General features: G+C 43.6%; 1 protein-coding gene across 2 annotated transcripts in view; it reads right to left on the bottom strand.

Moving 5' to 3' along the window:
• OSBPL6 (oxysterol binding protein like 6) overlaps positions 1-24,574 on the bottom strand; it is a 152,333-nt gene that overhangs the window by 118,160 nt on the left and 9,599 nt on the right. For both annotated transcript variants that reach the window (XM_069983011.1, XM_069983014.1), the window contains exon 2: positions 11,736-11,872. The gene's annotated coding sequence lies outside the window, so the exon portion shown is untranslated. The remainder of the gene's footprint in view (positions 1-11,735; positions 11,873-24,574) is intronic.

Below are 24,574 nucleotides of genomic sequence, written 5' to 3'. Positions count from 1 at the left end.
AATTGGACTTCCAGAATAATACATAGGCTCATCACCAGGTTATACAAACCATTTTAATCCACCACATTGTTGAGGCACATGGAGTCTTCCAAATTCTAATAATCCCAATAATCAACTAGAGGTTAACACATAGGGGGCAAAATACACTTGAGGCCTGAGTGGGCCCAAACTATGTAATGTATGTTTCGAGTTGCAAAGGGGAATCTTGTTAAATTCTACACGAGTTCTCTGCAGGTGGTTATAAGTGAATGCAGTACAGTTACAGGTTACTCAAATTGATTCTGAATTTAAAGAAGATGTACCACGATGTACGTCATCTTGAATTTAACACACTGATAGGTCGGCGCTGTCATGGGGAAGCCGGTGCCGCGGTCCGTTTTTCGGCTCCATTAGACTCAAAAACGTACTGCAGCATCAGCTTCCCCATGACGGTGCCGTTCTATCGGTGTGTTAAATTCAAGAGGATGTACCTGGTGGTACATCCTCTTTAAAAGAAAATTTAAAAGAATCAGATATTTTTTGTAATTCGCTTTAGGTAACTCATTACAGGAGCACAGACTCGTGAAGTTACTGAGCAGCAAGGCACATACATTGTATGCCTGCTGCTACAATTAAAGTCGCTGGGCTAGGCAAAGAGTTTTGTATCTCGCCAAGCAAGGAGGCATACAGTGTATACCCACTGCTCAGTACATACTTTTCATGGTCCCCTAATGTAGGAGTCCCTATTCCTTATATTGAGCGGCTATTTAAAAAAAAAAAGTATTATTATAATAACCTTAAAAGGGGAATGGCGTGCCTTGACTGCTAACAAGCTGCTTTCTCGCCTCTCATGACAATGGTATATTGGTTTGGGGCTCTATTACACGGGCCAATTATCGTGCGGAGAATCATAATATCGTTCCAATTCAAATGATAATCGTTCCCTATAATTGCAGGCATTGATCTGACCATAAAATTATCGTTAAAAACAATCATTCGCTGTAATTCCGCATTCATTCACTAATCGTTCTGTGTAATTGCAAATCGTTCCTTTTATTGTTGCGATCAGACGGCGTAAACAATCGCAATAACGATCATTTTACAGATCAAAACTAACGACTATGGTTCTGTGTAATAATGTGAACGATTTCAAGTAAACGATAAACAATCTCATTTGCGATCGTTTATCGTTAAAAATCGATTCGTTTAATAGTACCCTTACCCTGGACAACCAAGTCCTGTCTGACTTCTTGGTTACAAGGGCTAAACTGCTTTAAAACCAATCTCTTTTCAATGGAGGTGGCACGCAGAGCAATCGGGGTCTTCTCAATTACTCAAGGAAGAGGTGCTGTTTAGTCGAGGTAAAAAAAAACAGCAAAAAGGAAGGTCAAGTCCTGAACTATTGCATTCCACATTTGTTATAGTAACTATAAATTAAAAGAGAAGTCCGGCGAATTTTTTTAAATGAAAGTATTGTATTGCCCCCCAAAAGTTATACAAATCACCAATATACACTTATTACAGGAAATGCTTATAAAGTGCTTTTTTTCCCTACACTTACTACTGCATCAAGGCTTCACTTCCTGGATAACATGGTGATGTCACTTCCTGGATAACATGGTGATGTCACTTCCTGGATAACATGGTGATGTCACGACCCGACTCCCAGAGCTTTGCGGGCTGTGGCTACTGGAGAGGATGATGGCAGAGGGATGCCCTTGTAGTCCAGCGAGTCTGGTTATCTGCTATGCTATGCCAGGTTACCAACAATTTACATACAGGGCTGATGCTAAGTGGTCTGTATAAGTGCTGATGTAATGGTCCCAGTAGGGTTGCCGGTCCTAAGCTCAGCATTGCGGCATTTCATCATGACCCTCAGGAGATGCTGGGAAAAGGTAAGCAGATTCTGTGTCTTTCTGGGGGTATGTGTGTACACATGTAATGGTTTAGAAATTGCAATCTGGCACCTAAGCATAAGTTTAGAGGAAAGTAATATATATATATGTAGTATATACATTAGTAAGATAATAAATGGAAAAACTCTTCTCAGCCATCAACACACTAAGCCAAGTTTGAAATTAAAAGATATTGAGAACCTATAAATCTGGAAAACATCCACTAATATACAGCGAATCATAACATTTGACTGCAATACCAGGGCATCGAAGACATTGATCATCATGGCAGCTGCTGAAATAATATAACAGCTGTGAAATTCAAAAAAATATATCATGTGGGATGCAAAAAACAAAATTTATTGCTATGTATTAAAATAATGAAAATTAGGTGTAATTGTTTATAGGAAATATCCCTCCACAGAAACCAAGAGAGAGGGTCCCAGAGGTGGCATATGCACCCATCACACATTTATGACTGTGGTTATGTTATAAGTTAAGAATAAATGGTTAACATGCATGAATACTTAGAGGAGTTTTCTGGCTTGCTTTAAAAATTTTCAACAGGGCAAGGAATGACAGAAGTGGATACTGACCCCTCTCCCTGTTCCCGATACTGCACTTCTGCCCTGGATCCCCCATCTAAAGGGTCCCAGAGACGTCTCCATACACTGTGCACAAGGTGCCGCAGCAGATCTCTCTCCTCCACAGTAATGTGCAACTTCTGTTACATGTGACTGTGTTGGGTATGGTGGCATTAACAGGATACTTTACCATAGATTCCTGAACAATGGAAGATCTTAACCGAGAGTAAGTAGAATGGTGACTATAAGTCTTGCTCATTTCTTCTACAATTCCTTGTCCCTTGGCAGAATATGGAGACTTTAGCATAGTCTTTAGCGTTATACCGTGGTAGCTGCACCACAACTAAATAGGGGACACCAACTATGGTTACCCCCAAAACCAACAATATGAATTCTGTTTAGAGGGTCCTTGACCTGACAGGTTTAGCTTTTCTTTTGGAAAGGTATAAAATGTAGACAAAGAAATTGCTTTATAGGTGGAAAACAAAATGAGACAATACATTTTTAGAACTACACAAGAGGATGTGGTCAATTACCTAAAGAGAGCTGGGACCACAGTCTCAAACATAACCATCCATAACATACTATGTCAACATGGAATAAAATCCTGGAGGGAATGCAACCCCCACCCCCACGTTCAAGCCAACCTGAACCCAACTGAAAAATTTTGGAGGGAGCTAAAACTTAATGTTGCCCCGACAGCCCCGAAACCTGAAAGATATGGATAAAATCTCTGTGAAAGAGTGGGACAAAATCTCTGCTGCGGTGTGTGCAAACTTGGTCAAAAACTACAGGAAAAGTCTGACCTCTGTAATTACAAACAAAGGTCTCTGTATCAAATATTAAAGCGACTCTGTACCCACAATCTGACCCCCCCAAACCACTTGTACCTTCGGATAGCTGCTTTTAATCCAGGATCTGTCCTGTGGTCCACTCAGCAGGTGATGCAGTTATTGTCCTAAAAAAATACTTTCAAACTTGAAGCCCGGTGCCAAACGGGGGTATCTGTGCCCTAACTTTGCACCACCCCTCTGTCCCTCCTCCCCATCCTCTTCATCATTAGGAATGCCACTGAAACATTTTCTCCATACTGAACATTGCAGGTCCTTAACGATCCAGCCCATGTGCCAGGCTGACACAGGTGGGGAATAGGAGGCAATCTGCTTGGAGCATTCCTAATGATGAAGAGGGTGGGGAGGAGGACAGAAAGGTTTGTCAAAGTTAGGGCACAGATACTCCCGTTTGGCACAGGGCTTCAAGTTTGAAAGTATTTTTTTAGGACAATAACTGCATCACCTGCCAAACGGACCTCAGGACAGATCCCGGATTAAAAGCAGCTTTCCGAAGGTACAAGTGGTTTGGGGGGGGGGGGGGTCAGATTGTGGGTACAGAGTCGCTTTAAGTGATGTTTTTTCTATTGTACCAAATACTTATTTCATGCAATAAAATACTTAATAATTATTTAAGAATCAAAATGTGATTTTCTAGGTTATTTCTCTAGCTTCTGGCACAGGTGAAGTGTACATGGGATGAAAATCATAGACCTCTCCATTCTTTGTAGTAAGGAAGAATTTCAAAATTAGCAGTCTATCAAATACTTATTTTCTCCGCTGTAAGTTGGAGAGAATTGAATATAATTTTGAATAAAGGTTTATGTTTTAGACAAATTGCCTTCAGAATCAGTGAGACTATCTGACCAGACTCCATTATTAAAATGGTATAGGATTCTCTCTAATGCAACGCAGTGTTTTAGGAATCATATTTATAAAATTGGGAATGGGGCTCCAAGTGAACTCCCTGGTGGCTTCTCCTCATCCCACTGGTCTTGATTGATAGCTCTATCCCTATACTTAAAAACTGAGAGATCTATCAATCAAGACTGGCAAGTTAGGGGCAAGCCACTGGGGACCACCTAATTGACTCAAAACCCTGTTAACAGCTACTTGTATGCCTAAAAATTCACATGTAGAACTAGGGCTGGGCGATATGGGCCTAAATCAATATCGCGGTTTATCGCACATGTAGCGGCGGTAACGATAACTGAACGATAATTATGGCACGCCCCTTTTTGCAAACCACACCCACTTGCTATGCAAACCACACCCACTTGCCATACTTAATATCAAAAAAGTAAAAAAGCTCACTGAGCAGCAAGCCGTGGTTAGTCTATCATCATCATCATTATTATTATCATTTGTCATTATTAGGGGGTGTATGACTACACAGGGGGGGCCGACAGGGGTGTATGACTGTACAGGGGTGTATGACTATACAGGGGGGGCGGAAAGGGGTGTATGACTTACAGGGGGGGGGGGGGAAAGGGGTGTATGACTATACAAGGGGGCCGACAGGGGTGTATGACTATACAGGGGGGCCGACAGGGGTGTATGACTATACAGGGGGGCCGACAGGGGTGTATGACTATACAGGGGGGGCGGACAGGGGTGTATGACTATACAGGGGGGGCGGACAGGGGTGTATGACTATACAGGGGGGGCGGACAGGGGTGTATGACTATACAGGGGGGGCGGACAGGGGTGTATGACTATACAGGGGGGGCGGACAGGGGTGTATGACTATACAGGGGGGGCGGACAGGGGTGTATGACTATACAGGGGGGGCGGACAGGGGTGTATGACTATACAGGGGGGGCGGACAGGGGTGTATGACTATACAGGGGGCCGACAGGGGTGTATGACTATACAGGGGGGGCGGACAGGGGTGTATGACTATACAGGGGGGGCGGGCAGGGGTGTATGACTATACAGGGGGGGCGGGCAGGGGTGTATGACTATACAGGGGGGGCGGGCAGGGGTGTATGACTATACAGGGGGGGCGGGCAGGGGTGTATGACTATACAGGGGGGGCGGGCAGGGGTGTATGACTATACAGGGGGGGCGGACAGGGGTGTATGACTATACAGGGGGGGCGGACAGGGGTGTATGACTATACAGGGGGGGCGGACAGGGGTGTATGACTATACAGGGGGGGCGGACAGGGGTGTATGACTATACAGGGGGGGGGATAGGGGTGTATGACTATACAGGGGGGCCGACAGGGGTGTATGACTATACAGGGGGGGGGGATAGGGGTGTATGACTATACAGGGGGGGCGGACAGGGGTGTATGACTATACAGGGGGGGGGATAGGGGTGTATGACTATACAGGGGGAGGGTGGACAGGGGTCTATGACTGTACGGGGGGACAGGGATGTGCTACTATACAGGGGGTGGATAGACGTGTATGTATGACTGTAGTTCCCTCAGTAACAGTACAAGGCTGTAAATTAGGAGGAATGGATGGGCTGCAGCAGGCAGGATAAGCTGTAGGAGACATTGCTGTGTGTGACATCCTGTCTGCTGCAGTCCATCCATTCCTCCTAGCCTTGTACTGTTTACTGAGAGGACTACAGGTCAGCTGCTGCTCCAGCTCTGAAATGCCGGCGTCCCTGCACACACACATGTGCAGCACTTGCCGGCCGGATGTGGGGGGCGCTCAGATGAGACCAGACCGGTGGGGGGCCTCGGACGGGTGAGGTAAGGTGGGGAGGCCTCGGACGGGACCGGACCAGTGGGGTGAGGGCCTCGGACGGGTGAGGTGGGACCAGACGGGTGGGGAGATCGGGCGCTCGGACGGGACTTGTGGCGGGGGCGGGCATTCTCACCTGGACCCTGCTTCTGCTTCTGCTGCTCCTCCTCCTCCTCCTCCTCCCCCACCTCCCGCTCTGATGCCGGCGTCCCTGCACATAACGTGCACCGCTAATGCCGGGCAGTGCGCGTGTGTGCGGGAGCACTCTGACGGGACAGGAGAGGGGAGAGGGCGCTCTGAAAGGAAGATGGAAGTACGAAAATACCGCAGATACCGTCCTGGCTAAGTTGAGGTCGGTTAACCGACTCCAGTGACGGTATCGGTATTTTTGCGGTATACCGCCCAGCCCTATGTAGAACCCACAATAAATTTTGGAAAAGAAAGCCCAATGTGCAAAGTCCCAAAATTTCAGGCCATTTATTTACTTATTTTTTAACTTTTCTCAACAATGAACTCTACATCCCTCCTAAATATTTTCTGTTGGTCCTAATTTTCTCTAACAAAAAAGGTGAGAGACGAATGTTAATTTAGACAATAAGAATGTGTTTTCCTCTTGTTTCTCCATGTGCTCAAAACAATCAGATTAAAAAAAATAAATAAATAATAACAGCTAAACCTACTTCAAAAGAACATCAACCACACCACACACTTCCTGAGGTGTACCGGCAATACCGTCCTATTGTATCTAGTACTGGCTCCCTATTGAAACGCCTTTCAGAGTGGCTTGATGATCTTTTGCAGCCACTTGTCAAACGTGTGCCTGGTTACCTTCAGGACTCCAGAGATGTCCTTACCAGCCTGAGTGACGTCACATGGCAGCCGGAGTGGCACTGGCTGACATGTGACGTCACTTCATTATACACCAGTATACCATGGCATGTTGCCTTGCAGGCGTTAGAATTTCACTTAAATAAATATGGAAACTATACTACAGATTTAAATGATTATATTTTGGAAATCACATCTTTTTTGCTTAGTCATAATTTCTTTATGTTTGATCGAAAATTTTTTTTGCAAAGGAGCGGAGTCTCTATGGGAGCGAGACACTCCCCCTCATTAGCAAATTTAACCATGTCGTTTTGGGAGGAACAATTTATTTTTTCAGACACTAATCCCTTTTGTATGCACTTGCAATGGTATGGGAGATTCATCGATGATGTCATCATCATTTGGAACGGAGATGTCTCTCCCGTACCATTGTTTGTAGATTATTTAAACTCCAATAATTATAATTTAAGATTCACTTATAATCTACAGGAAGTGATTATTACATTTTTGGATTTAACCTTACGGGGGACACCATTATCTAAAATTAATTTTTCCAGTTACCGCAAACCCATTTCTGGGAATACCCTGTTGAGGGCAGATAGCAATCATCCTCCACATACAGTTCGTGCCATTCCTGTTGGAGAGCTTACACGCCTCAAGAGGAATTGCACGAACAGCAACACCTTCAAACAGGAAACAGAGGCACTGGTTGATAGACTAAAAATGAGAGGTTATGCTAACCACCACATCACGAGAGCCAAACATATTGTCTCCAAAAAAAGTCGAGATATTCTTATTAAACCTAAACAGAAAAACATTCCTAATCAAACTAAGACTAAACCGGTATTATCTATGGTTTACACTCCATTGTTTAATCAGATAAAATATATCATTAAAAAACATGTACACATTTTAATGGAGGACGACAAATTGTCAGAGATTCTGGCACAAGGTTTTGCCATTGTTCCTAAGCGAGCAAAAACCTTGGGAGACATACTCTCTCCAAGTTTGATCACCACAGATAAAAGGACTCCCACATGGATAGAAAAACATGGCTTCTTCAGATGTGGTGGTTACCCTTGCCGTACGTGTAAATTTGCCAAACCTTGCACCACGTTTTCTAATAACTCTAATACTAGCAACTATAACATTAAACAAAGGATAGATTGTAATTCCACCAATGTGGTATATGTCATCGAGTGTTCTCAGTGCAATATTAAATATGTAGGTTGTACAACCAGAAAAATTAAAATACGTGCACTGGAACACTTGAATGACATTACCGGTAACCCATTCCGACATAAGTCAGGTGCATCGGCGCATTTCATTAATCAACATGATAAAAGAAGTGATCATTTCATGATCTATGGCATAGAAAAAATACATGTTAAAGCCAGAGGAGGCGACATAGAAAAGTTTTTAAAAAACCGTGAAGCCTACTGGCAATTTGTACTTGGTACAAAGGCTCCGGATGGTATGAATATACGCCGAGAGCTCATGTATCACTACTAATCACATATATCCTTTTTTGTCATTTGTTTGTTATGCCATATCATTAACATTAGTGGTTTCTATATTCTAGCATAATTTGAGCTCTCTTTATCCTTCATTCTTTATTCTTTAAATTCTTTTTCAACATACAACATTATCTTTAGCTACACATGCGTTTTTATCATTAGAGGCTATTCACATGTAGCCACCATCACTCATTATCGCATCATCCAATATTGCATTGCTAGTGTTTCCTCATCACAATAATCATCAGTGACTTATCCAGTTATATAAACATAAACATGATTATACTAGGATAACTTGTCACGTATTATTTACTTCCATCCGATATAGTTCATCATTTTCCCCATTAACGTAAAATATAATAAATGAATAAATAAATAAATAAATAAACAGCACACAGCAAGCATTTGGCCTGCATGTTTTGTGCACTACATGAAATTTATTATGCTTTTGGGGATTTTGTGCACCAAGTCATATACCGATACAGATTTATTATGTTTCATTATGTTTCATATTTATATCCATTATTATTATACATTATTATTTTCATAAATACACTAAGTTATGTATTCGTTTTTTACAATTACATAAATGTATTTGGTATTGTGTTAAATAGATGAATTATGTAAGCTCTCTTTGCCTTCATAGTGTTTCATTCTGAATGAATATGTTGCCGCCGCAGAAATAGTTTTGTTTGTTTTAAGAGTTAACTTGTGCACCTGTCTTTGTTACACCTGTAGTGGTGATGATTTAAGGAAGTAGTTCACAAGGGAAACTTGGGTGATCAAGAGCGCGCATGCGCTTGAAACGCGTCCTGTGGGGTCACTGCACTTAGGTGTATTCCTGTATATTTGGCATTTGGAAAAATAAAAAGAATTTCTCTGCTTTAAGTGCTGGATTACCGACTTCTTTTCTGAACTGCAGTACCGGCAATACTGCACTAACCAATTACACAGTCCATAGGTGTTCCACAATTCTGTACATAATGTTCTTGGTCACCATCACTTAAAATAAATCAGCTACAACAACACTATATACCAGAAACCTAATAGGCAATGGAAAGAACATTCCCTTAAAAACACTTTAAATGTTGAACAGCAACCCACTCATTCGTGACATAGCCACACCAACGCAACACAGGTCTGCAATACAGAGAAGGTAATGAAGGCACTGCAGACAACTCGGAAAATTCTAATAATGCATTCAGACAATGTTACCGCCATCCCTTATAGGTTTAAGCTGTGCAAGTAGTATTCCCAATATTCAAAAATAATAGACAGTGAGGAAAAAAAATAATGAATCTAAAGTCAATGTGGAATGACAGTACTGATTGGCATTATGTGCTAAAATGTTTGGTCATGCTGCTACTATGAGGTGTATTATGTTTCAGTGTCTACACATTTGCTTGAAGTATTTTAACCATTGCAATGGAAGAAAAAAACTATTAAGAAAGCCTATCTAATCCGAGAAATAAATTAATTCCTCAGCATTGACAACTATTGGAAAAAAAGTGCCACTTCCAATGTTCTTAGGTAACAACAGATATATAGGGATTGCCGATTGCAACAATGGCTGTACTTTTACAAAAATATACATTGTCAGAACATAGCCTTAATATGTAAAGAACCTTCTTTATTTTAATAGTCCTCTACATTGTCGAGGACTTAAGTCCTGAAGAGGCTGAAGTGCCCAAGGGGTGGTCTCCAGCGTCGAAGAGCCCAGGTAAGTCATGCCCATACCTTCTTTATCACCACATTTGTACCCAGCTACACTGTTTGAGTGACAACTACTCAATAAAATATATATAGGCTGTTAAGGAACGCCCCCTGGGCACTTCAACTTCATTTGCATAACATCAAAAAGGCTTTTATCTCACCCATGGCGAGGACTACTGAAATACAAAAGATATGCCTGGAATCATGATGACTAGCCTTACCAGGCCAAGTTCTAATTTATAATCACTGTGCTCTTGCTAATAGATCCAGTGGGTGGTAGAGTTGAGGGACTACTTAAATGCTCGATAGCTTGAAAGATCTAACTACACTTTAGGTTACAAACCCACTTGGCGGGTCTGCAGCGAGTCTCCATGCTGCGTTTTTGCAGCGAGACTCGCTGCAGATCCCGGCCCTATGCTTTTAATGGCAGACAAACACGCAGCAGGGATGTACATCCCTGCTGCGAGTTTGTCTGCAGCCCTCCCCATTAACCCCCAGGCCGCCGGAGCTGATACTTCACCTGATCCCGGCTCCGGCGGTTCCCGATGTCTTCAGCAAGCCGGAGCGGGGACCAGGTGAAGTATATGCTCCAGCCAGCTGCCCGCAGCCCCGGCCGCCCGATCGCCCCCCGCAGCCCCGGCCGCCCCCTCGCAGCCCCGGCCGCCCGATCGCCCCCCCCCCCCGCAGCCCCGGCCGCCCGATCGCCCCCCCGCAGCCCGATCGCCCCCCCCCCTGCAGTGCTGCGGGGGGGGGCGTGCGATCGGTGCTACGGGGGGGGGGGGGGCGATCGGGCGGCCGGGGCTGCGGGGGGCGATCGGGCGGCCGGGGGGGCGGCCGGGGCTGCGGGGGGGGGCGATCGGGGCTGCGGGCGGGTGGCTGGAGCATATACTTCACCTGGTCCCCGCTCCGGCTTGCTGAAGACATCGGGAACCGCCGGAGCCGGGATCAGGTGAAGTATCAGCTCCGGCGGCCGGGGGGTTAATGGGGTGGGCTACAGACAAACTCGCAGCAGGGATGTACATCCCTGCTGCGTGTTTGTCTGCCATTAAAAGCATAGGGCCGGGATCTGCAGCGAGTCTCGCTGCAAAAACGCAGCATGGAGACTCGCTGCAGACCCGCCAAGTGGGTTTGTAACCTTAAAGTTTTATTTTTTCACTCTAGCAATAGTTGTACCTGTTGTAATAACATTCAAAATCTAAATCAACAGTAGATGTGATATAAAGCATATTTGCAATTTACATTCTTTTTTTTTTCTTATCATGGAGAACACGGCACTTCCTGATTTCTGATTCTTTTTTTTTCCTCAAAGAGTCAGAAAACAGGAAGTCCAGTGTTTCCCAGGCCATCTGAGCGCTCACAGAGAGAAGGCTGATGGACACATTGAAAGGTGACTCTCCGTACAGGAAAGAATTCCTGTCTTTAGTCTGTTTTTTTTTTTTCAACAAGCACAAGTCAGAAAATCTGCCTTCAGGAGACTGGACCTGGATTTCTGGTAAGTACAGCTTTGTTTTACAGCATGATGGCAACAAAAACAATAATGAATGTATATTGCAAACTTGATTCAATACACATCCACTGATGATTTAGATTTTAAAAGTTATAACAGGGACACTTTAAGTAGAAAATGCATTAGACGAAATAATCCAGTTACATAATAAAACATATAAATTCACATGCACGAACATCTTACCTCCATCCGCTCTTGATAACTATGGACAGGAAAGCGTTAAGGTCATTTCTTTGCCTCGGTGCAGGTAGATGGAGGGGAGAGGAAATCAGTTAGCTAATTCCAAGCGCAATCCGTGATGGAGTGCTTCAATCTGAAATCTGAAAGTCAAAATAAATCAAGATATTAAGTGCTAATGCTTTATCAACTGCAAATAGCCTTTCCGAGCACAAAGGCATTCTGCTGCCATTACTGCGTATTTGTTCTAAGGGAAAATAATTTGCAGCAGAACTCAAACAGGGAACAAACGTGCCGCACATCGGATACAGAGACAGATAATATTCTAATTCCAAATCAGACAGAAATGAGCGAGAGATGCAGCTTTGATGAGATTAAATAGATTTATTTTAAGACATTTAGAATTTTTATTTCTTGTCTGAAGATAACACTGGTTAATATTAACTATATGTATAAGAAAAATGCTATGTTAGTATTAAATGATGTCTGCGCTGCTGGGTTCGCCTCCGGCTGTTAATTTATTACAATTGTAAATTTTACATTTCAGTATGTCAATCATAAGTACTGCCAACTAAAAAGCCTTCTATCTGGTGGGTGGATTGAAGACCACCTAATAACCCAAACGGGCACCATACTCTTCAGACTAGCAGGTGGCGGAGGTGGGAACAGCACTCTGCTCTAGGTTTCAAATTACCATCATCATTATATTGTTTGTGCAGACTACAACCTAAAGGGGGTGTACTATGAAAAAGATTATATCCAGGTAAAGCCAGCCCCAAATTCTGGTCAGTTTTTGAATTTACTTAAAAAAAAATACTCATCACAACAGATAGTCAAGGAATAATGTACCACACCAGTGCTTTACTGTTTCTGTCTCAGGTGTTGAGGTGGTCATGCATGCTTAGTCTCCTCTCTCTCTCTGGTGTGGTGAGCTATAACTCTATGAAGCTGCTGCGTCTTCTCTGCTTGGCAGAGGAGGACATGACAATTGCACTTTCCTAGCATTAAATATTTAAATCTACTAAAAAACAAAATCTGTGATTGAAACCCAACTTTAAAAATTGTTAGCATCGAGCAACCTGCTGTTTCTTTTTGATAACTTTAATGTGTCTACCTGAGTCGACTTCAGAGAAGATGCTAAGCAAATGCAATTGTGATCTCCTCCTCTGCTGAGCAGAGAAGACAAGGCGGTTTCAGGGGCATCTGGCTCACCACTCCGGGGTCCCTTTGTATGCCAGGTAGAGAGGAGAGAAAAGACAAAGCACGTGGTGTCCACTTCACTTTCTTAGATACAGTACAGGTACTGAAAAGGAATTGCAGGCGGTATGATACTAAAATTACTCCTAGACAATCTCAGATGAGATTAAAAAAAAAACAAAAAAACCACCTTCCCACCTGCCCCGGCAATCTGACTCAGCGTAAAATGCGAGAGGAAGACTGATATTACTGGAAGATCTGATCATTTTGTAGTGAATGGAATCATTCAAGCCCTGAAAGTTTTGAAGAAAATAGAGAAAGTGCCTGAAGACAACTGATGGATTTGTGGCATTACTTAGAGTCACTTTGTGAACAGCAAAAAAAAAGTTGTCTGAACTTCCTAACTTCAAAACACTGTCGAACACACTGTCTGACTCTAAGGTGTATGGGGGAAACAAAGAAGGACAGCGCTCCAATGGTGCAGACTCCTCTGAAAGTGTGGTGGGTGCACAAAAGTGTGATGGAAACGCTCAACTTTAATGGTTGTGCGAAGCTAAGGCACAACTCTCCACAATGCATATGCAATAGTCTGACCATGTTAAATTGTCTTATTTAACATGCTTCTTATTGTGTATTTTGTATCACACTTGATAAAGAAGCCGGTCAGGCTTCAAAATGCGTTGTGTGTTTTAATAAATTGTTCTTTGCATTTTGGAACCTTGAGTGACCTGCGCCTGATTTCACCTATGTTTTGGAGTGGAGTGAAGTGTAACATATATGGGGGCCTCTTGACTTTAGACAGATGGTGGCATGGGATCTACAGCTATTAAAGATGTATTGCCACCTTTAGCACCCTGACAGCCCTGCTTAACAGAGGGGTTGTCCCACCGCAAAGATTTATCACTAGAGATAAGCGCAACTCAAGCATGCGCAAATCCGATTGTTAAATGGGGTTGGCCACTTTATAGTAAAATTGCTCAGTGTACAGTATTAGTAAGTGTACTGTATATACACTGTATATACTGACAGCAGCTTCCTGTGTACCTCATACAGCTAAAATCAGACTCCCCTCCTCCAGGCTGGGCTGCCCTGCTCTGTGGTGTTTTGGTCCATAAGATTGCTTACATCAGGGGTGGGGAACCTCCGGCCCGCGGGCCACATCCGGCCCCTGAGACCTCCCGATGCGGCCCGCAGCTCTCCTGTGATGCGCGCCGCTCTGGAGGAGGAAGGAGCCGGCATACACAGCATCCTCCGGTGTCTGTGACAGCTGCCGGACACAGGAGGATGCTGTCTATGCCGGCTTCTTCCCCAGCAGAGCGGAGCGTGTCTTCAGTCTCCTGCAGCCCGCGCGCGATGACATCATTTCAACTAGGTTAACTAGGCCACCTGGGACATGACTGATGGGGATTAACTAGGCCTACCAGAGGCATCACTGGGGGGGGTTAACTAGGCTACCAGGGACATGACTTGGGGGTTAACTAGACTACAAGAGGCATCACTGGGGGGGTTAACTACAATAGCAGGGGAACTAGGGGAACAATACTTTGCCTTGCCCTGGGTGCTGCAAACCCACGCTACTAACTGCCGCACACGGTATGCGGCCCTCGAATGATTTTATTAATGCCTGACCGGCCCTCGACATGGAAAAGGTTCCCCACCCCTGGCTTACATGGAGGAGCATGTGACCAGGCCTGCCCCCAGTGTCCACCACTGAGCCTGTATATGTCTATGGAGGACACAGTGGACAGGGCATGGTCACATGCTCCTCCATGTCGGCCATTTTATGGACAGAAACAAAACAGAGCAGGGCAGCCCAGCCTGGAGGAGGGGAGTCTGATTTGAGCTCTGAGGTACACAGGGAGCTGCTGTCAGTATATACATTGAGTACACTTACTAATACTTTGTACTGACCTATTTTACTATAAAGTGGCCAACCCCTTTAAGCATTGGAATACCGGTGGCTGAAGAAGTTGGATGTAGTCCTCGAAAACATGAATACAGCCATAGGCCATATGTTGTATCCATGTTTTCCCGGACTCCCTACGGACTGCATCCAACTTCTTCAGCCACCGGTAACCGAATGCTGAATGATCAGACTTGAGCAGGCTTGAGTTGTGCTCATCTATATTATTCACCTTTCCCCAGGATATTCAGTAAATGTTTTCCCATTGCGGACCCCACAATCATGAAAGCTAGATTCTAAATAATACCTAAGCAGACTTGCTATAGAAGAGCCCTTCATTCAAGAAGTAAAATGTGACGTTAAAGGTCATCCAAAATAACGGATTAGTGGGAAATATCAGGCCGTTCCACCAGTACACTCTAAAAGAAAGTTACCTTATAGCTAGCGGCAACGCAACACTTCATAGAGAAATTACTTGAAGCTTTCAGATGCCTAACATCTCCTTCTATAGCTCCAAGCAAAAAAAATCAATGTTTAATGCAGCAGAAAGTTTGCGGAGAAAATCAAGGGGAGAACTATACAATATGTAATAGTAAGTATACCATCACAGTACTCTTACACCACGACACAAACCCATAATGCATCAATTTACTAAATCTGTGAACTAACATGCTACTAACCCTTAAAGGACAATTTGGACAAACCTCTGACATGTCAGAAGTTTGTATCAGTGAGGGTCCTGGTGGCAAGACCCCAGGCAAGTGGTCTCAACTGAGATTTTCTGATCTAAGATTTTTTTCCTCTTTCGTTCTGTCAGCCACACCTTTTGTTTTTAAAGGGGTGTCATGAAGTTATATAGATTTGTAAATACTTTCTATTTAAAAACCTCTGCTTGCTGTCAGTAAATGAAGGCATATGTACTTGTCTTTGTGTCACAGCTCTGTATACTGTAAGTGTTACAGATGTTCTTAAAATTTGGATGGAAATAAAATGTTTTCATTCACAGTCAGCAAGCAGAGATCTAAACCTACACTACACCCCTCAGTAAATAGATGCCCATTATTCAGCACATAGCTACACCGTGTTCGGCAGCTCTGCTACATCATCAGCTAGTATGGAATACATACTGGGGTGATGTGATGCAAAATCAGTGGGAAAAAAAAAACAGTCCTGTGTTAACTGTGCAATAGTAATGACTGATGAATGATATGAACCTGAACTCTCGGCATCAGATGCCGGCTGTTTGCCCACTCCGTGGAGAGGGTGGATACAGCGGGAGGACCGCCTGGAAAACTGGGATACAGCCTATGGCTATGGCTGTATCCCAGTTTTGCAGGCGGTCCTCCCACTGTATCCACCCTCTTCACGGAGCGGGCAGACAGCGGGAATCATTGCCAAGAGTTCGGGTTCGTACGAACCCGAACCGAACCAGGTTCGAACCATCCCTAGTAATGACAGCAGTGGGCAGTAAAGAAAGCTAAGGAGGCGAGTACATAAACTGACCAATCAGGGACATGCATGATGGGAAATGTAGTTTGCTGGCTGGCGCCATCTTGGATATAGATTGGCTCATAGAAAAAAAAATTGTAACTCAGGAGTGGCAGCAGCTACAAAGACAGGAGATGGCTCAAAATACTCAGGGGGACTTGGTAAGACCAGCTAATATTTTTTTTTTTTTTTAGCTCTTAGGTGGATAACCCCTTTAAGCCTATGTTATGTCGCTATATTGAGAACTTGCTATTTACAGGAAAAGTCATACTTTTGGATATTCCTCTCTAACAGAGCAGCACAGGAGCGGACTGTGTTTTCCTAGCAGCACCCACTTCATTACCAATCAAGAAGTGATGGGGAACTTGTCATCATGAAGCCAAATCTTCCAGACAGTGCTATTGTTAAAATGACAGGTGTCTGCAAGGTTCCTCAAATGTTCCCATTATTTGTTAGACAAACATTGACATGAACAATCTTCAGTGAAAATAATTTACTTCCAGTCGTTGCCATAGCTAAAACTGCAGACAGGTTGACAGAAAATATAGCCAGGCAGTGGAACCTATATCTAAAAGATCCCCCCAAAAAAACATGACATGACAGTAGGAGGGTGGAATATGGGATAACAGTAGAGCCTGTAGCTTTGCCTCTGCCACCAGTTTTGGGCCTGCATAAACTGGCAGACAGAATCTCTCTTCACTGGGTCTCCTAACCCTTTGGGGACATCTGGCATACTGCTCGTGTATGTGAGGGTTCCTGTTGTCCTCTGACCAAGGGGCTTGGTAACAGCTGTGGCTGCTTTGATCCCCATAGCTATACTACTGACTGGTAGTCAGCCTTTTTTCCTATCTGACCTTCCATCTAACACCCTTGCTCCTCTCCAGTCTATCCTTAGCTCTGCTGTCCGACTAATCCACCTTTCCCTTCCCCTCTGTCAATCCCTTCACTGGCTCCCACTGCCCAACTTATTAATTTTAAATTGCTGACCATGACATACAAGGCCACCCACAACCTGTCCCCTCCGTATATCTCTGACCTGACATCCCGCTACCGTCCCTCGCGGAACCATCAACCTTCCTATAACCTCCTTTTGTGCTTCACCCTTGTTCATACCTCACACAACCGCCTCCAAGAATTTGCCCAAGCCTCCCCCATACTCTGGAACACTACCCCGAAACATACGGCTCTCACCCACCGTCAAGGCCTTCAAAGGTAACCTGAAAACCCATCTCTTCAAACTAGGCTACAACCTATATACCTATTCTGCATCACACTTTGACTGGCTGCACTCTACCTTCTGTCTCTCTTCTCTTACCTCATAGATTGTAAGCCCTCGTGGGCAGGGTCCTCTTTTTTCCCATAAACCAGTCTGCCATTTATATTAATCATGTGATGTGTTTTGATCTTGTAATGTTCCTGTTTGTTAACCCCTTAGATGGCTGCATAAATGATACATTGATCGTTTGTGCAGTCCGGCCACTCGATTGATCATGCCTTGTGAGGGCACTGCAAATAAGTACCAGACCAAGTACGGCCCCATACCTGTTAGTTTCTATGTTTACAAGTAGAATATCTGTAAGACTTGCTGTTATTTAAACTACATTGTAGTAAAGATTCCTCTTGCTAAATTAAATTAGAGTAATTAATTTATTTACAGGGAAGGTATTTTGCCAGCTGTAATATTTCCCCTGGGTATTTTACTGTGTTACATCTATTTTCCTGAAATATTAAAGTTCAGCTAATGTCAGCGCAGTAACAGGGGAAAACATTGAGGTACGGCTGACAAGAAAAGGAAAACTTCTACAAGGCTTTGGTGCATGAAGTATTTATTATTCCGGAGAAGGTGTCACCTACACTCATTCAGAGGCAGCGCACATGAGAAGGCCGCTTCTACTTATCACAAGCCGTATGCCTTAGTAATCTTATTAGCTTCGGGAGAATAATTAGACTACATATCATATAGATGTAGTGGATATATAGGGGTAAAACCTACTGTACATTGTAGATACAGGAGATGTCATCACCAGTGGTATATATTATGACTTACTGCAAACACCAAAAATTAATGCAAGCCATGGACTATACCCAACACCAGACCCCCGAAACAAACACAGACTTATAAATAATTATTATCATCATCAGCTGAACTTCAGCTGTTTTATCCAAATTTACAAGCAAAATCCACAAATGTGATGAAACATGATGAAAAATATTACTAACCCCCCCAATCCCACAATGATCCCCAGCTCCAGTAGGCTCCCAGTCTTTCTTTACAAGCAGTCACACATAACTGCTGCAGCCAATCAGTGGCCTCCGTGGGTGACGTGCCATACGCCTGCCACCAGTGATGGAAGGCCAAGCCACTGATTGGCTGCAGCAGTTACATGTTCATCACTTTAAAACCAATACACCCACCGGAGCTTGTACTGAAGATCACTGTGGAGTTGGAGAGTCACTCACTTTTTTTGGTTGTTTGGAAACGGCAGTGGCAGTGTCAGATTGTGGGTACAGAGTTACTTTAATAATAGAAAAGAAACACCAGACAACTCCCTTTAAACAGGAGAGAACTAAGGCCTAACTTTCATACTTTAGCCAATTGTCATGAGAGTTTATCAGGAAAAAACTGAACAGAATTACACAGTTTCAGTTTTAAGAGCCAAAGCCAGAAGTGGATTCTGCAGAGGGAAGAGGTAGGAGTCCTTTCTATATACAGTGGCCCCTCAAGTTACAATATTGTATCTTGAGACCAAAATTCTATGGAAAACTGGTAATTGGTTCTGAAGCGCCCAAAATATCACCCCAAAATAAGAGAAAATGAGATTTAAAAGAAAAATAAGCTGATAACTAATATGGATAAAGCACATCCTTACATACAGCTGTTAGTAAGAGCTTTAAATTAGTGTCTGTGTAGGAGACTGGAGTGTTCTCATGGTCCTGTATAGATCACACAGGGTCCCAGATAAATGAAAGGGGGGGGGTGATCGGAGCGGCGGCGGGGGTGGCGATCGAGCCGGCGCAGGGGGCTGTGGATGAGCGGGGGGCCGGGCTGCGAGCGGGAGGCCGGGCGGCGGGCGGTGCTGCGGGTGGCGGGCGTCCGGACTATCGCGCGACGACTGTTTAAACAACGAAAGACGATTTAAGAACATGTTAAAAGATCAAAATGAACGATTTATCGATCGTTCGCCGCGTTTACATGTACGATTATTGATCTTTATCACGAAAATTCGCCCGATAATCGTTCCGTGTAAACGTAGCATTACACTTTGACACAAAAGAGGCCACCCTGGTGTTTTCCTATTAATGTTCCAATACTCACAACAGATTGGGACTTAAGGGGCTACCCATCAGGGTGATTTGGTGCTCCCCCCATTTGGAGGCACACCTTGGCAACAGGCTAGGGATATCTGGCTATTCTCGTTTTTTGAGACTCACAACCAGAGCTCCACGGACTCCTTTTTTGCATATTTAAATATTTAGTGGCATCACTGGACACTCTTGAATGAGTACTTCATTGAAATTTTTTGCTGTGATTTCCTGACTGTAGCATTGTATGTTGAATCTGGGGTCAAGTTACGATGGTCCAGAAAAGACCATTGTATGTTGAAAATAGTGTAACCTGTGGCCATTGGAAGGGAGGGAAGGAAGGAAATGAACAAAGATGAGTGATAATGGGCAAGAAAATTTATGTAAGTCCATGTAATAAAATGCAAGTACCAAACCTGAATAATTTCTAAATGGTCCATTATCTGGAATTCATTTTCCTTATAATAAAGCTGCAGCTATATATCCAAATGATATGTGGTAACCTCCGACCCAAGCACATTTTGTTCCTGCTTCTACTGGGGGGTACAATGCAGTAGGAGTAAACTGTGGGTTGAGGTCGGAGGTGAGGGTCAGATAACCACCTGCAGCACTTTAGAGAAAATCCTTCATAGACCATAATAAATTACTGTATTGCATTGTGTTTGCTAGAGAGTGACCCAAATATGTACAGGCTGTTGCTTAGCACCATGTGCCATGGCAATGGGGTGGCACAGCTGGACCTCGGCTCTCCTGCGGAGACTGGCAGGTTTTGTTTGCATCATTCTGTAACTTCCATTTTCTTCTAAAAACATTCCTGTCTAGTAGAGGATAAGTCCAGTCTGTCCTTTTATGCAGTCGGCCTATCAGACATAAGACCAGCAAGAGGATTGCCAGTACTAGAGCACCAGACTAACCTTGGCAAATGGAAATGTCCAGTGGGATCAGACAATAGTTATCTTGGGAAACATGCTCAATACTTGCCAGGATGAGGTGTACCGCAAGCCTGATCGCGCACTTGATGGAATAAAAGGTAAAAAGCAGAAGTATGATATCTTCCAGACATAATATTTTCCTTGAAGTATAAGTTATATAACCCAATAATTTCTAATTGTATCCTTGCATTTTCTTACCTAAGCACTGCTTAAAATTTAGGTCATAGATGCAGTTATACCAGGTGCAGATGGAGCAGTCACACCGGGACACTTTTGCCCGAGGAGACCCATGGAACTCATTGGCACATACGCAGTATTATAAATGGCACATGACAGTTACATCTTGAATTTAGGCTCTGCATAATTGTAGATGCATGTGTAAGCACCTGCAATATTGTAACAGCAAGGCGAAGAGTTAAAGCTTTTATCGACTAGAAATGCTTGTTGCGTCATCAAGGTTTATTCCTGGAAATGGATTGTAGACGTCTTGGCTTTAAGTTGCAGTGACAGTAATTGAGCTCATTTAACTGCTAAATAGCAAATAATCCTGGAGATGATACTAAAGACTTTTTCCATTTAAAGTAAAAAAAAAATAAAAATGGACAGAGGAATACAGGCTGATGGTTACTGTACCCTGTAGTCTGTCAATGGGTGTCAATCACCATTCACAATCAGGTGATTTCTACTATGAGGACCACTGACACAATTTGTTTCATGGGGAATTGGCCACATGAGAATTTCCAAGTCCACCTAGGAAATATGCATGCCTATATAATATACAATATAAAAACTTCCTTATTAATTTTCATATAACGTAATAGGAACCCAAGTGGATTTCACAAGTGGAATATATACTAAAATTCTTTCATGTAATCAGGGCCTATCTGAAAGAAGTTTTTTTTTTTTTTTTTTTAAATCAAAAGGTCTTTGAAGGGTGTTTGGAGGTCTGTATCATCGAAATGGAGGTCAAGTTGCTAGAAAAGTGAATTGGGAACAGAAAATGACATAGTATTAAAAGTATTATGAACATTGATTTATTTTGAACACTGGTCTTTGGTTTCAGTCTAAAAAAACTTTAAAGGGAATCTTACAGCTGTAATTTACATTTCAATCTGCTGACCCTGTTAGATCGCTGCTGTAAGGTCAAAGAGACACATGGTACCTTTCCTATAACTGTCTGTGCTGCCAGAACATGGAAAATGCTTGTAATCTCTGGTCCTAAGCACATGAAGTTCTGAGAGCTGTAATGTCTCCCTCCTCATCCGCTCATCCCTATATGGGCTGAGTTCAGGGCTGCAGTTCCATTGATTCAAGGGACAAATGACCTCCATTTTTGTGATTGATTGTGCTCCCAACAGTCAGACCCCCACCAGTCAGCTAGTTATCACTTTTGATAGGGCACGAAGGAGGAAGGTATGTGTCTTACCTTCCTCCTCGGGACCGTTCCCATGCAGTTAGTAGTTGAATCCACCGTTAGGAGCACTGCCCCCCCACATCACGCCAAACTGGCCTGTCTGCTCTTCTCATTATCATTAAAAGAAGCAAACCAGCTCATCGCAATGGAGGCGGGGCAGTGTTTCTAATGGTGCCCCAGACCGTGGATTTACCCACACATACCTTCCTCTTTGGTGTCACGTGTGCACTGGGGGCTATCAGCATGTTAGATTTGTCTAACCTGTTGATAGTTCCCCTTTAAGGGTCTGACTGAGTGAGGGTGAGTACAGAGATCCCCACTGATCATTAGAACCAGCATAGAGAAGCTCACGCCCGAGTGCTGTTTTTACCCACTGTTTTGTGCTCAGTGAATCCAGGGCCCGTGGACTAGCGTGTTTCTCCCCACTGGTTTTAACGTGGACAGACGGCCACTGAAGAAAACTTCTGAAATGTCAGTCAGTTGACTACAGTCTCCAATACAGGTGTCAAACTCGTGTCCCTCCAACTATTGCAAAACTACAATTCTCATCATATCTTGGCAACCAAAACTAAAGCTTTGGCTGTCCAGACATGATGGGAATTGTAGTTTAGCAACAGCTGGAGGGCTGTGAGTCTAAAGTTTTACATTAGTTTTTATTTTACTCCTTTCACATATTATAGACTGCCATAAACAAAACTGTATCAAGAATATCCAAAGTCAGCCCAAACAAATCATTGGTTATTGTCAGCCAGCAAGAGAAAAAACACACAGACACGGAGGCTTATGTACAGACAACAGTGGGTCATACATCTGCGTCCCCGGCCAAGGGAAAGTTTATGTAAGAGCTGTTTAAAGAATTAAACACTGTAGTCTACATCATAACTTCCATAGCTGGAAACATTCTGAACAAACTTATTCCACAGAGTCTTAATAGTAGTGATGAATCAGAAGGGCAGGGTCAAAGAGGAAGAAATATTTGTGGAATTTATTAAAGGGGTAGTGTGGTGTAAAACATTTTTTCACTAAACAACACACATTACAAAGTTATACAACATTAAAATGTGTGTTATTTATGTGAATGGACCCCCTTCCCCATGCCCCCCCCCTCCCGCCGACCATGGACGCGGAAGTGTGATACAGTATACTTACGGAATCACTATCGACCCCGGCCGCCATCTTGAGACAATCACGTCCTCTTCAGGAGGCCGGCCTGACTGCTCCAGCCCTCCCTTATGTCGGCCCCCCTCCAGCGCGTCATCATCAGCTGCTCATCCGCCATTGGCTGAGCATAACAGAAAACGTCTGGGGGTTTCCGTAAGTATACTGTAACACACTTGTCCATGGTCGGGGGGGAGCATTCACTTGAATAACACACATTACAATGTTGTATAACTTGTGTGTGTTATTTAGTGAAAAAATGTTTTACAGCGCACTACCCCTTTAAAGATTAGTATACTGGAATAAAACAAGCTAAACAACTTGGTTATCAGTTCCCTATTTGATGGCTTGTGAGCCACATACAGGTGCCGTATGCTGTGTGCTAGTAGTATCATGGGCATCATGACATTACTAAAATGTAGTAAATGTACTAAATGTACTAAAAGAAAAAAAAAAAGGAAAAAAACAGAAAAAAAGTTAACAATCTGCCCCCCCCCCAAACCACTTGTACCTTCAGATAGCTGCTTTTAATCCAAGATCTGTCCTGTGGTCCGTTCGGCAGGGGATGCAGTTATTGTCCTAAAAACAACTTTTAATCCGGCAGCGCTGTGTCTAGCGGCCGGGGCTTATATTTGTATATGCATTAGGCTGGCACCACTCCGTCCTTCCTCCCTACCCTCCTCATCATTAGAAATGATCCAGGAACATTTAATGCTGTTTGAGCTTTGCACAGGTGTCTTAACGATCCAGCCCATGTTCATTATACACACAGGTGGGGAATAGTAAATCTGCCTGGAGCATTCCTAATGATGAGGAGGGCGGGGAGAAGGGACAGAGAGGTTGTGCCAGCCTAATGCATATACAAATGTAAGCCCCGGCCGTTAGACACATCGCTGCCGGATTAAAAGTTGTTTTTATGACAATAACTGCATCCCCTGCCGAACGGACCCCAGGACAGATCTTGGATTAAAAGCAGCTATCTGAAGGTACAAGCGGTTTGGGGGGGTCAGATTGTGGGTACAGAGTCACTTTAAAGGGGTTTCCAGTGCTACAAAAACATGACTACTTCCTTTCAGAGACAACACGACTCTTGTCTCCAGTTCAGGTGTGGTTTGCAATTAAGCTCCATTCACTTCAATGGAACTGAACAGCAAAACCCCACCCAAGCTGGAGACAAGAGTGGAGCTGTCTCTGGAAGAAAGTGGCCATGTTTTCTTAGCGCTGGATAACCCCTTTAACTCAATCAAACATCTCTACAAAGGACCAAAAAATGGCGCTCACTGACGTACCCATCCTACCTGACAGAATAAAGGATATGCAGAGAAGAATGGCAGAAAATCCTCAAATATCCTCAAATCCCAAAGACTGGAGGCTGTAATCACAGCCAAAGGGGCTTCATCTAAAAAGTGAGGAAAGGCTCGGAAGACTTCTGACAATGCAATATTTAAGA

Source organism: Dendropsophus ebraccatus, chromosome 9 (assembly GCF_027789765.1).
Source record: "Dendropsophus ebraccatus isolate aDenEbr1 chromosome 9, aDenEbr1.pat, whole genome shotgun sequence".
Classification (NCBI taxonomy): domain Eukaryota; kingdom Metazoa; phylum Chordata; class Amphibia; order Anura; family Hylidae; genus Dendropsophus; species Dendropsophus ebraccatus.
Note: the sequence above shows the minus strand (reverse complement) of the source record. Positions and strands in the feature narration are given on the sequence as shown.